The 12,312-nt window shown below is 36.9% G+C and overlaps 1 protein-coding gene across 1 annotated transcript in view; it reads right to left on the bottom strand.

Moving 5' to 3' along the window:
• The window catches only part of ANO3 (anoctamin 3), a 408,770-nt gene that overhangs the window by 276,350 nt on the left and 120,108 nt on the right, over positions 1-12,312 (bottom strand).

The raw sequence follows: 12,312 nt of genomic DNA, 5'->3' as shown, positions 1-12,312 counted from the left end.
TCAGAATGGCCATCATCAAAAAATCTATAAACAATAAATGCTGGAGTGGGTGTGGAGAAAAGGGCACCCTCTTGCACTGTTGGTGGGAATGTAAATGGATACAGCCACTATGGAGAACAGTATGGAGGTTACCCAAAAAAAAAAAAAATTGAACTACCATATGACCCAGCAATCCCACTACTGGGCATATACCCTTAGAAAACCATAATTCAAAAAGAGACATGTACCACAATGTTCATTGTAGCACCATTTACAATAGCCAGGACATGGAAGCAACCTAAGTGTCCATCGACAGATGAATGGATAAAGATGTGGTACATATATACAATGGAATATTACTCAGCCATTAAAAGAAACGAAGTTGAGTTATTTGTAGTGAGGTGAATGGACCTAGCGTCTGTCATACAGAGTGAAGTAAGTCAGAAAGAGATAAACAAATATCGTATGCTAACACACATATATGGAATCTAAAAAAAAAAAAAAAGTTCTGATGAACCTAGGAGCAGGACAGGAATAAAGACGCAGACATAGAGAATGGACTTGAGGACCCGAGGAGGGGTAAGCTGGGACAAAGTGAGCAAGTAGCACTGACATATGTACATTACCAAATGTAGAATAGCTAGTGGGAAGCACCTGCCTAGCACAGGAAGATCAGCTCGGTGCTTTTTGACCACCCAGAGAGGTGGGATAGGGAGGGTAGGAGGGAGACACAAGAGGGAGGGGATATGGTGATATATGTATACATATAGCTGATTCACTTTTTATACAGCAGAAACTAACACAACATTTTAAAGCAATTATACTCCAATAAAGATGTTAAAAAAAAAGAAAAAGAAAGGTGTATTGGATTAAAGGCAAGATATGCATTTTCTAAGAAATATAAATATATAAGGCAAAGTAATAAAGAGATGGTCAAAGTGATTCCAGGTAAACGCTAATAAAAAAGTAAGCAAATCTAGCATATTAATATCAGTTTAGACGGAATTTCACATTACAATTACTAAAGTGTCAGAGGCATATTATGTAAAGATAAAGGTATAATTTATAAATAAAACATAAGTCATATATTTTTTGTACCAATCCGTACAGCTTTTTTTGGTTTCTTTAATATATATACTTTTTGTTTTTTAATATTCATCTGTTTATTTTAACTTTTTATTTTATATTGGAATATAGTTGATTAACAATATTGTGGTAGTTTCAGGTGTACAGCAAAATGGTCCAGTTATACATATACATGTATCTCTTCTTTTTTACGTTATTTTCCCATTTAGATTGTATAGATTTTAATACAAAATGAAAACTACTAGAAAATCAAGAAATTAATAAATTTGCAATTGTAATGGAAGAGACTGGATACTGCTCTAAAAATTTAAACAATATAGTTGACCGAAGTAAACAAAGAGCAATCTAGATGACTTACTACAATCGATGAACATTTAATTTAACAGAATTTTGGTAAGAACATGCATTACCTTTGTATTTCGGAACAAACTGTCACATCACCTTTTTTGTCAACCTCACTAAGCTACAACTATGTTTTCCGGAATTGCCTTCCCTGTGTGGTTCCAGCTTAAAGCTAATCAAGAGAGAAATCTGTGCATGGCTAGGAAAGCTGAAGTGAAGCAGCAGCCACTGCACTCTGAAGGTCATTGTGTTTACAAGCAATGAGAGAATGACACTGAGGTGCACACAGGTTCTAGGTAACCCCTGTTCTTCCTGGCACCGTAGCCAGCTTTTTTTCCCTGTAGAGAAGCCATGCCACCAGCAGGTGCAGAGGCAATCGCTTTTCCATGGGCTGCTCCACCAGTGCTCCATCATAGTCCCATTCCAAATTCCCTGATTGTCTGCCATACGAGCGATACAGAAGGGCTGATTAGTAGCTTTTATCCGATACTCCAACATCCTTTTTTGGACCATTTTTATCAAAATCTCTTATAGTTAGGTAAATTCCAATTTCTAAAATAAATCCCTATTCTATAATACTTAAAATATTTCTCATTCTGCTTCTCTGATTAAACCCTGATTGATAAATTTAAAAGAGAGAGAAAGAGAGAGGGAGGGAGGAAAAAAAAGACACAACAGAAAAAAATAAAAGAAAAATGTAGAGTATTTACAGACCACATTCTCAGATCATAATCTAAAAACATCATAAATAAAGTGGGAAAAATATTTTCTCCGGCAGTCAGGGAAATATAAGTTAAAATAACTAGGTATATTTTTTAAGCCCTTCACATTAGCAACAACGGAAAGGAGCCATGATCCCCATTTTTATAGGGGATGTTGGGGAAAGCATTCTTTCATACATTGCTTTGGAACTGTGATATATGAGAGCCTATTTTAACCAATAATCCACTTCCTCGAAGTCTATCCCATACAAACATAGCAGCCATAAATAATGACCTGTATGTCAGGGTCTTTATTGCATCATTGATCTTGGTAGAAAAAACACTGGAAACAAAACTCAGACGCAGCAATATGGTAAGTTATGATTTATCCTACCATGAAGTCTATCTGATTATTTGAACAGGCTTAAAATATATACAAAGCTACATAATAGTTTGTTAACATGGGTGTGGGTGGATAAACACAGCTGGATAGAAGAAGAAAGCGAGAGGAGGAAGCCAAAAAAGGGAAAAAAGAAAAATGACTATACATTCTAAAGCGTCTGTATAACTATACATTCGAATACACATTTATGCATTTATGTAAAGTTATGTGTATGTATGGCTAAAACAAAATTAAACATTAAAAAAATCTTATAATCTGGCCCAACTTAATTTATCCACCAGATTTCTCTTGATTCACCAGCACAAATTCTCAGTTTTGGGTCAGAATATATTTCCTTGATCTGCCTCACAAAAACAACCAAAAATACTCTTTGTTTTCTCTTGTGGGAATGTTCTCCACCTGCTGTTCATCACCCAAGTTCTCCAAGGCGTAGTTGATGTGCCACCTCTTCCCTGAATATACCAGCCTACACAGAGTCTCTTCTGAACCTCTTTATCCTTACTAAATAATTCAGCACTTAATTATATAGAATCATGAGTTATTCTCTGATTCTTTTACGCCAGTTAGTCTTGTCTCCCCAATTATTAGTCCTATTCTATGAGTCTATTTCCCTTAACAGATGCATCACCAAATTGTACCTTTAGTGTAGTGACTGTCATGTATAGTATAATGACTGATCTTGGGTTTCTAAATAGGGAGACAGGAAAGTATGCAGCCTTGACCTCAAAAGATCTTAGTTAAAATCTGTGCTCTGTTACTTCCTAAGAGATGTGCCTGAGCACATTTTCTCTTAGCCTTAGTTCCAGTATCTGTAAAATAGGTCTCTAAAGCTTAATGTAAAACTTTAAAACAGCCTGGATTATGGAAAGACTTCTGATTTTAGAGTCAGCTAACCTGGCTTTGAGTCTAGACACTGTAACAGTTTGATCTCATATAGTAACCAGCAAATATTTACTTGTCTCTCTTCATTCAAGTGATTTTGGTCTGTCAATAGCTATGACACGTGTGTTAACCAGCACTAATGTCACCACATATTTACCTAGTTGCATATTTCTGAGTATGAAAGGGGAACTATTAATTATTACACTGGGTGGGACAGCAGGTATAAACAGGGACTGTCCCTGGCAAACATCTAGAGCAAATATTTGAGCCATAGATACCTCATTCATGAGCAGCAGGAGATAACTTTATTCTCTACTCACCCTTTTTGTTCTGAACCCCGCCCCCAGTAAAGAGGAGAGGTCTTTAGTCAAACAGGATAAAGTGACAGACTGGCATAACTCATCAGCTGCTTGATGAAGGGCAGTCGATATTAACAGGGCTACATTTTCTTTACATTGTCCCCTCACAAATTTCTGAAGGGTATAAAGCAGAGGTTTCAGGTTGAAAGACAAAGAACAAATCTGGTCTTGGGGTCATTTTATTAGACTTACACAGTATTTTTTTTTAAGGAGTTGAAAGTATTGCCAATATTCTAAATTGAGATATTTAGATAAATACCCTTATTTGCAACTTCTCTTGAAAAACTGGAGACGTGTTAAAACCGAAACTTCATTATCACTTGTCAAGGGTCAAGTGGAACTGAACTGTCAGTGCCTCCTCTCTCATTCTCTCTCCAAGTCATCACACTTCTCCTGAAGTTGAGGTTTAGTTTCATTCATCATTCCCTTTGTAATATTATAAACTGCCTGCCTAATTCACCCACAGGTCCTGCCAAGACCCTGAAATATTTTAGATGTTTTTTTGAGCTTCGTGTCAACCCCCTTCAAGCAGCTTGCGGCAAAGATTTTCAGAGCAGTGCTGGAAACAAGAAGGAGAACAGAGGATTAGAAAAACTAAGGAGATTTTAAAAGGGAAAAAGGATAGAGACTAGAAAAAAAGAGTGGACTCTACCCAACTGAAGTGGATCTTTACAGACTGAGATAGGAAATAACATATAGGGAGGTAGGAAATTACATATAATTACTAAATGTTTGTGGACTGATAGATCACATTGCTCACCATTCATCTGAATACCATAAGTGAGTGTGATCATCTACAGCTGTTTTTTTTAATAACATACTTACAGACCTGTCTAGAATTTATAAAAAGGACACAAAGATTACATGTAAAATAAAAACAATAATATTTATTTAACTATAAAACTGTTGGGATCAAACCTAGTAATCAGTAAATGTGATTTTAAACTATAATAATTATAAAATATTACATGGCTTGATGATGATGATGATGATGGTGGTCTATATTTATAGATCATGCTTTTTGGTTTGGGAGGTCATGAGAATACCCAGATAGAGCCTGTATTTCTTGCTTCTTTCACTCATTTTATTCACTGATCATCTCTTGTTGAAAATGGAGAAAAAATCCAGTAAGTCATAATTAATATGACTTGGGTCAGTCTGTCACTTATTTAATTTACTCTCTGTACTCCCTGTTCCTTGCACACTGTAGTCCCAAAAACGGAAGAGCCAAGATCTCTGAGCACCAGATGGGTTTGCAGCAAGGGCCCTGGACAACCTAAGCTTTGGAAAGTGGAAACACCAATATACAGAAGACAAAGAAAGAAAAAAAGAGGGAAGAGAAAAATGGCCAACTTGCCATTCTCCTTTATCATACTAAGGGACCACCTCACATCTCTGCATGGCATACCTGAAAATCCACTTTTGGCAACAGGAATTTTGCGTGCTGCCCCACTTACAATATTAATAACATTAATATGTAAACTAATAACATGGGAGCTTGGTATGCTAAACGCTTATCCCAATCCTCACTCTAGCCATATGAGACCAATACTATTATCTCAAATTTATAAATGAGGAAATTGAAGAACAAAGGGATTAAGTAAATACTCGAAATCATGCAGTGAGAGCAATGCATAACCTAGATTTGAACACAGATAATCTGACTCTAAAGCCCATGTAGTTGACTTCAATGCCATGTAGTTGCTTTTTACTTCAAACATTTATGTATTTTTCTCATGCTGAATTTTTTATGTTGAGAAAAGAACCCTGGCAGTCATTCTCCCTTTCTCTCTCTGTCTTTCTTATATACCCCCTTCTTATTATATTATGAAACTTTTTATGATAATATTTAATTTCATATAAAGACAAAACTTTTTGTTTCAAGGTAATCAGTAATTCTTTCAGTGCTCAGAAAATCCAAGTTTGTAAAGTACGTATTAACACCTTCATTTTCTTAATAAAAAATATAAAACTCAAAGAAATTTGAGTCGCCAACGTCACACTGCTATTATATGCCCCATTCTGACTCAATCTTGGTTCTTCTAATTTTGAATCTAATGTTCTTTTCAGTCTCTCTTCATGTGCTTTCTCACCTAGCTCAGTGTCTGTTGCAAAAAGAACCACTACAATGCTGTGATAAATGAGTGAGCACATGTCTTAATAAAAGGAGATCACTCCATTGCACATACTTTTGTACAGATCTTCTAGATTTCTCTTCTTACTCACAGGATAGAATGGCTAGGTGCAAAGACTGGGCTTTTCTAGGCTGTCGTTTAGGAACAAACGGTAAGTAGGAACAACAACTTCTGGTTTGTAACAGTGAAAATTAAATTACATTCTCCCTCAAGGATTTGGAATTATTTTAAAACAGATTTTCCTAAGAAAATGGAAGAAAAGTATATTCCTTTGATATTTAAGCATCTACCATGTCCAGGAGAATAATAACTGTGTTAAGAGAGAAACTTTTCATATATTAAGGGGGAAATCTGGACCAACATCCCAGAAGAATCATAGGAATTTCCCCACAGGTTACTAATCTGGCTTTAATTGAGACTGGAAGACCAATATAGCCTTAGTGTGGGAGGCAATTAGTGCTCTGCCTCACACTAGGGATGTGTATACACTAGTCATGGACTTGGCTAATGGCTATCTTCAGAAGGACACATAGAGCAGAGACTGCTATCTGAGGAGCTCAAATTGATGCTACAGTTCACCCCAGGGAAATTAATATAGTACTGCATAAACTCCTGTCAGTTCTACATATTAAAGACACATTACTGTGTAGTTCATTTCATCAGCAATGTTTTTGAGAACCTACCATTTATCAGGCACTGTTCTAGGCACTCAGGATAGTGATCAAAACAAAAAACTAAACAAAGCAAAACTTCCTTCTCTCATGTAGGGTACAATCTAATGGAAGAAGAAAAGTAATAATATAAAAACAACAAAAAATATAGTATATCAGATAAGTGCTGTGAAGAAAAATAAGTGCAGTGGAGTAGGGACAAGGCATTGAAACAAATGCAACATAAAATCTACCTTGTTAGCAAATTTTAGGTATATAACACAGCTATAACATTAGTTATACCGTCGATCTTCAGAACTTAAATATTTTGCATAACTGAAGTTTTGTAACCTTTGACCAACACTTTTGCATGTTCCCCTTCCCCCAACTCCTAGTGACCAACATTCTACTTACCATGGAAGAATGAATGAATGGATGAATGACTGAATAGGGCAGGAGAGTAATTTTGGAGGTGATGGATAGGTTTATGGCATTGATGGAAGAGATGGTTTCATAGGTGTATACTTATCTCCAAATTCATCACATTGTTAACATTAAATAGTTTTTTATATGTAATCATACCTCATTAAAGTAATTCAAAACACATAAAAAGCCAAATACAACAAAACTCGCCCCTCACCCCCAAGAACAAACAAACTAGTAAATACTCTGACTTGACACTAAGAAATATACAAAAATAGGTATAATGCACAGAGGATTGTTTCCATTGGGCATCAGAGAGGAGGCAAGAGGTCCTCTTTCTCTGCCAGGTCTGGTTTAGGGCCACGTGGTCCTGGAGCAGGAAAGCCTTGGAAGCCTAAGCCTTGCTAGCAAGGAGACAGGTTAGCCCCTGGATGTCAATTTCTTCATTATAAATGGAAATTTTTTGATATAAAAACCCCACCTGAAACTTTCGTAGAGTAGGATAGAAAGGACATGCCGTTTAATACTAAGGCAGGAGATAGATGGGCTCCAGGCTAGGCATTTACAGCCAGCCTCCTGTTTACATTTCGAGATGGAAATAACAACAGTGTAAATAGCTGGACTTTGTTTCCTGCGGACACCTTAAGATAACAGTCACGGCAAGAACAGAAAGGGGATAAACCTTGTTTGAGTAAAAGATCAAGAAGTCATATATTTCCCATCCTTGGGACAAGGGAAACACTGCACATGTGCAGAAAGGCTCCTTGGGGGTCAAAAGGAGGGGGCACCACCCCATAATATGTGATGCTAAGGCCGTCCCATAGGCCTCTGGGCTGAAATCCATCTTGGCAAAAAGTTGCACACGCAGTTTGGGCAGGGTCCTAGGGCAGGTCAGGTGTGGAAAAAGAAACGAGATAATTGGCCAAAGGTAAACAAAGACCTGGAAGAACTGCCCTATATAAATGATTTAACCTCCTCTTTACTGCACTCCTCCTCATTGGGGAGGACGCCCACACCCTTTCTTGCCAGGTGTGCATCTCTGCCTTGCTTCTGTCTTAAATAAACTGTTTCTCTGTGTGCTCTCCCACTTGTTGTGCTGTGCCTCTAATAATAAACTTTGCACCTGTTTTTACAGTTTTTGCCTCCTTGAAACATTCTTGCTTTCAAACAGAGGCAAGAGCCAGGGAAAATTTGCTTCTAGCCTCTAGCCTTTGCTGGTCTAGTAGCTAGGATTCCTGGTTTTCATCCAGGTTACCTATGTTCAGTTCCTGGGCAGGGAACTAAGATCTCGCTTCAAGCCACCACTCACTGCTGCTGCCTCGCTGAGATAAATATCACAGGTGAATCTAAATGTAAAAAGTACAATTATTCACTTTTGGTAAAAATAAAAACATCTGTGGAATTGTGGAATTAAAAAAAAATCAACTTAGAGTTACCTAGTAAGTTATCCTTATCCTCTCCCATAATTTATTCATCTACACACAGGATTCTGATGATTTATCATGTAAGAATTATTTCTCTTGGATATGTCTGAAGACAAACTAACAGCTCGCCTTCCCAACAATACATCTAATTCTGATTTCCACAGTTGGTGGAAATTTTGTATGTTACTGATTTTTAGTATCACACCACTATCTGAACGTTCAAGACCTCTTCAAAAGACAGACCTGGTTTCATGTCTTGGTTCAGGCCCCTATGAGGGCAGAAGTAGCTAGACCACAAACATGTTACTTCACATGTCCAATCTTCATTTACCTAGTCTGTAATCGGTAGTAGTCTTGGTCTCATAGAGTTGCTGGGAGGAATCAATGATCCCACACAAAGGGCTACATAATACTTGGTACATAGACTAACTCAATAAATACCAGTTCCTGCTAACATTCTTATTGCCATTAATGTTACATAAGAGCCTGTTTTTATTCATGTGAGTTTTCACTGATTCACTATTTCTTCTTGCTAATTTCCTTTCTGTGGGTATGTAGAAATTTCTGATAATTTCTTCTATATACTACTTAATAAAAAAAATAGAGGCAAAATAATGAGTGATGTTAAATAGCAAAGAAAGAAGACAACAGCAAGCTTTATACCACAGAAAAGCTAGTCTACTGTTGTCAAGGGACATCCTCAGGTGGCTTTACTTACAATGGTGAGAGACTGATTTTCAGTTATGGTCTCAGAAATGTGACTTTGACAGAAAGAAGCAGAAACTTTTTAAAGGTGGAGTCAGGGTAACAAGGTTCCTAGGATATATTAATAACACAAATATAATGCTGGGCAAACTAGCTAACCACATGCAGAAGAGTGAAACTGAACTCTTTTTATACTTTTCAAAAGATTAACTCAAAATGTATTAAAGAATTACATGTAAAATCTGTAAGCGTAAAACTACTAGAAGGAAACATAAGGAAAAAGCTCCTTAATACTGGTCTTGAAAACAGTTTTTTGAATATGATGAGAATTGCAAAAAATGAAAGCAATAAAAGCAAAAATATACAAGTGGGACTACATCAAACTAAACAGCATCTGCACAGAAAAACAATTAGCAAGATAAAAAGGCAGCCTACGAATGGGAGAAAATAGTTGCAAATCACCTATATGATAAGAAGTTAATGTTTGAAATATATAAGGAACTCACATAACTCAATAGCAAAAAAAAAAAATGGATAAAAGACTTGAATACATTTTTCCAAAGAAGTCATACAAATGGCCAAGAAGTACATAAAAAGATGCTTGACATCACTAATCATCAGGGTAATGCAAATAAAAACCACAATGAGATATCACCTCACATCTGTCAGAATGGCTATTATCAAAAAGACAAGAAATAACAAGTATTGATGAGGATGTGGAGAATAGGAAACCGTGTGCACTGTTGGTGGGAATGTAAATTGGCAAAGCCACTATGGAAACAGTATGGAGGGTCCTCAAAAAATTAAAAATAGAACTACCATATGATTCAGCAATTCCACTTCTAGGTATATATTCAACAGAAATAAAAATAAGATATCAAAGAGATATCTGCACCCTTATGTTCACTGCAGCATTATCCATGATAGCCAAGACATGGAAATAACCTAAGTGTCCACCAATAGATGACTGGATACAGAAGATGGGATATGTGATATATTCCATTGTGTATATACATTCAACCATAAATAGAAGGAAATCCTGCCTTTTGTGACACCATGAATGGATCTTGAGGGCATTATTCTAAGTGAAATGAGTCAGAGAAAGACAAATACTGTATGTTCTCACTTATATGTGGAATATAAAAAAGCCAAATTCCTAGAAACATGGAGTAGAATGGTGATTACTAGGGTATAGGGGAGGAGGAAATGGAGAGATGTTGGTCAGAGTCTACAAACTTCTAACAATAAGATGAATAAGTTCTGGGGATCTAATATATAGCATGGTGACTATAATCATCAATACTGTATTATATACTTGAAAGTTGTTAAGAGAACAGATCTTAAAATTTATCAACACACACACAATAATTTTGTGAGGGAATAGAGGTATCAATTAACCTCATTTTGATAATCATTTTACAATATACATGTGTGTTAAATCATCACATTGTACACCTTAAAAATACACAAACGTCAATGATCTATCAGTAAACCTGGAATAAAATAATACCAATATGATACTAATAAAATTACTCTTATGTCATAGGAAACAGTAATGGTTTGAGGACCGGCAGTCATATCATATACCTAGCACATGCATTTCCCAAAACACACACTCACACCACACACACTGGAAAATAAATTCTAGCCCAAAGATTTCTTTCAAGCCTAGAATCAAGGCAAGTGAGTTATATAACTTGAAAGGTTAATAGCACTAAGCTATGATATCTCAACGTACACATCTCAATTTGTTTTTGGGGTAAGGGGATCTCTTAGGCCAGAGCAAATTCTTCTAAGCAAAGTTCTCTAAAAAGTATTGCCAATGTTTGTCTCTCTGTTTTATGTTTTCTTGTTTGAATTATCTACCTTCTGAGTGATCTATTCTCCAGCTAACCCTGGTAATTTAATTGGTTAACTGAATTAACCAATAACCAATCAACTGGTTAACCAACAGCTTGCTCTTTCTCTTTATGATTGGACTTCAAAAAGGAGCTGATTGCTAAGTATATTTTGCATTTATCTGATTTCATTTATTATGTGTTGCTATATTGTTAACTTTTAACAGTTAAAGGTTTTTAGGGGAGTTTGCTGTCTTATATATGTAGATACGTGTGTGCATTCATATATATAAATTAAACCCTCACCATATGAAATCTACATTAAATGTCTCACATTAAAAGATATAACTAAGTATATATCGCATTGTTTACACAGTGGTTTTTTGATTAATTTACTAATACTTAGATTACAAAGTTATTTTATAATGTAAGTTCGTTTCTTAAAAACAAGTGGTACAAAGGTTTTTATATGTAAGCTCTTGTATTAGACACTTATAAGTAAATGCTATTTCACTAGAAGGATATGTAACTGAGCAGGATCCTACGGGGCCTTCCCAGAACAGACCCCTCCATGTCCTTTGCCCACCTGTTTGTAGAAAAACTTTAGTCTCCTCGGCCTCCCCTGAGTCACAAAAGGCTGGCTCAAAAATTAATGATTAGAGCTTCCCTGGTGGCGCAGTGGTTGAGAGTCCGCCTGCTGATGCAGGGGACACCAGTTCGTGCCCCGGTCTGGGAAGATCCCACATGCCGCGGAGCGGCTAGGCCCGTGAGCCATGGCCGCTGAGCCTGCGCGTCCGGAGTCTGTGCTCCGCAACAGGAGAGGCCACAACAGTGAGAGGCCCGCGTACCGCAAAAAAAAAAAAAAAATTAATGATTAGAAAAATGTGAACATGTAGTAACAAAGAAATAGCAACTGGGCCAGGAGAACTGGTATCAGTTTAAACAATGGATCAGCCATATAGCAGAGTCACAGAATCTTTAGTTCCTCCCTGAAGGACACAGATAATAGCATCTGATGCACATTCCTGAGCTGTTTCACAGATACTAAAACCCCCACCAGATGGAAGAAGTTAACTGCAAGATGACCATGAGCACATAGCCCCCAGACTGGCTGGAGCCTGAGGATTGATGATGCTAACCCCCATGACACCACCCTGTTACCTCACCATCAACCAATCAGAGAACTGTGCATGAGCTGATCATGTACCCTGAGACTCTCTCGCTCACCATGCTTTTAAAAACCCTTCCTTGAAACCCATCAGGGAGTTTGGGTCTTTTGAACATTAGCTGCCCATAGGCCTTGCTTGGCACCTGCAATAAATGCTGCACTTTCCTTCACCAAAACCTGGTGTCAGTAGATTGGCTTTACTGGATAAAACTAAATA

The sequence above is a fragment of the Delphinus delphis genome, chromosome 8, assembly GCF_949987515.2.
Source record: "Delphinus delphis chromosome 8, mDelDel1.2, whole genome shotgun sequence".
NCBI classification, from domain to species: domain Eukaryota; kingdom Metazoa; phylum Chordata; class Mammalia; order Artiodactyla; family Delphinidae; genus Delphinus; species Delphinus delphis.
Note: the sequence above shows the minus strand (reverse complement) of the source record. Positions and strands in the feature narration are given on the sequence as shown.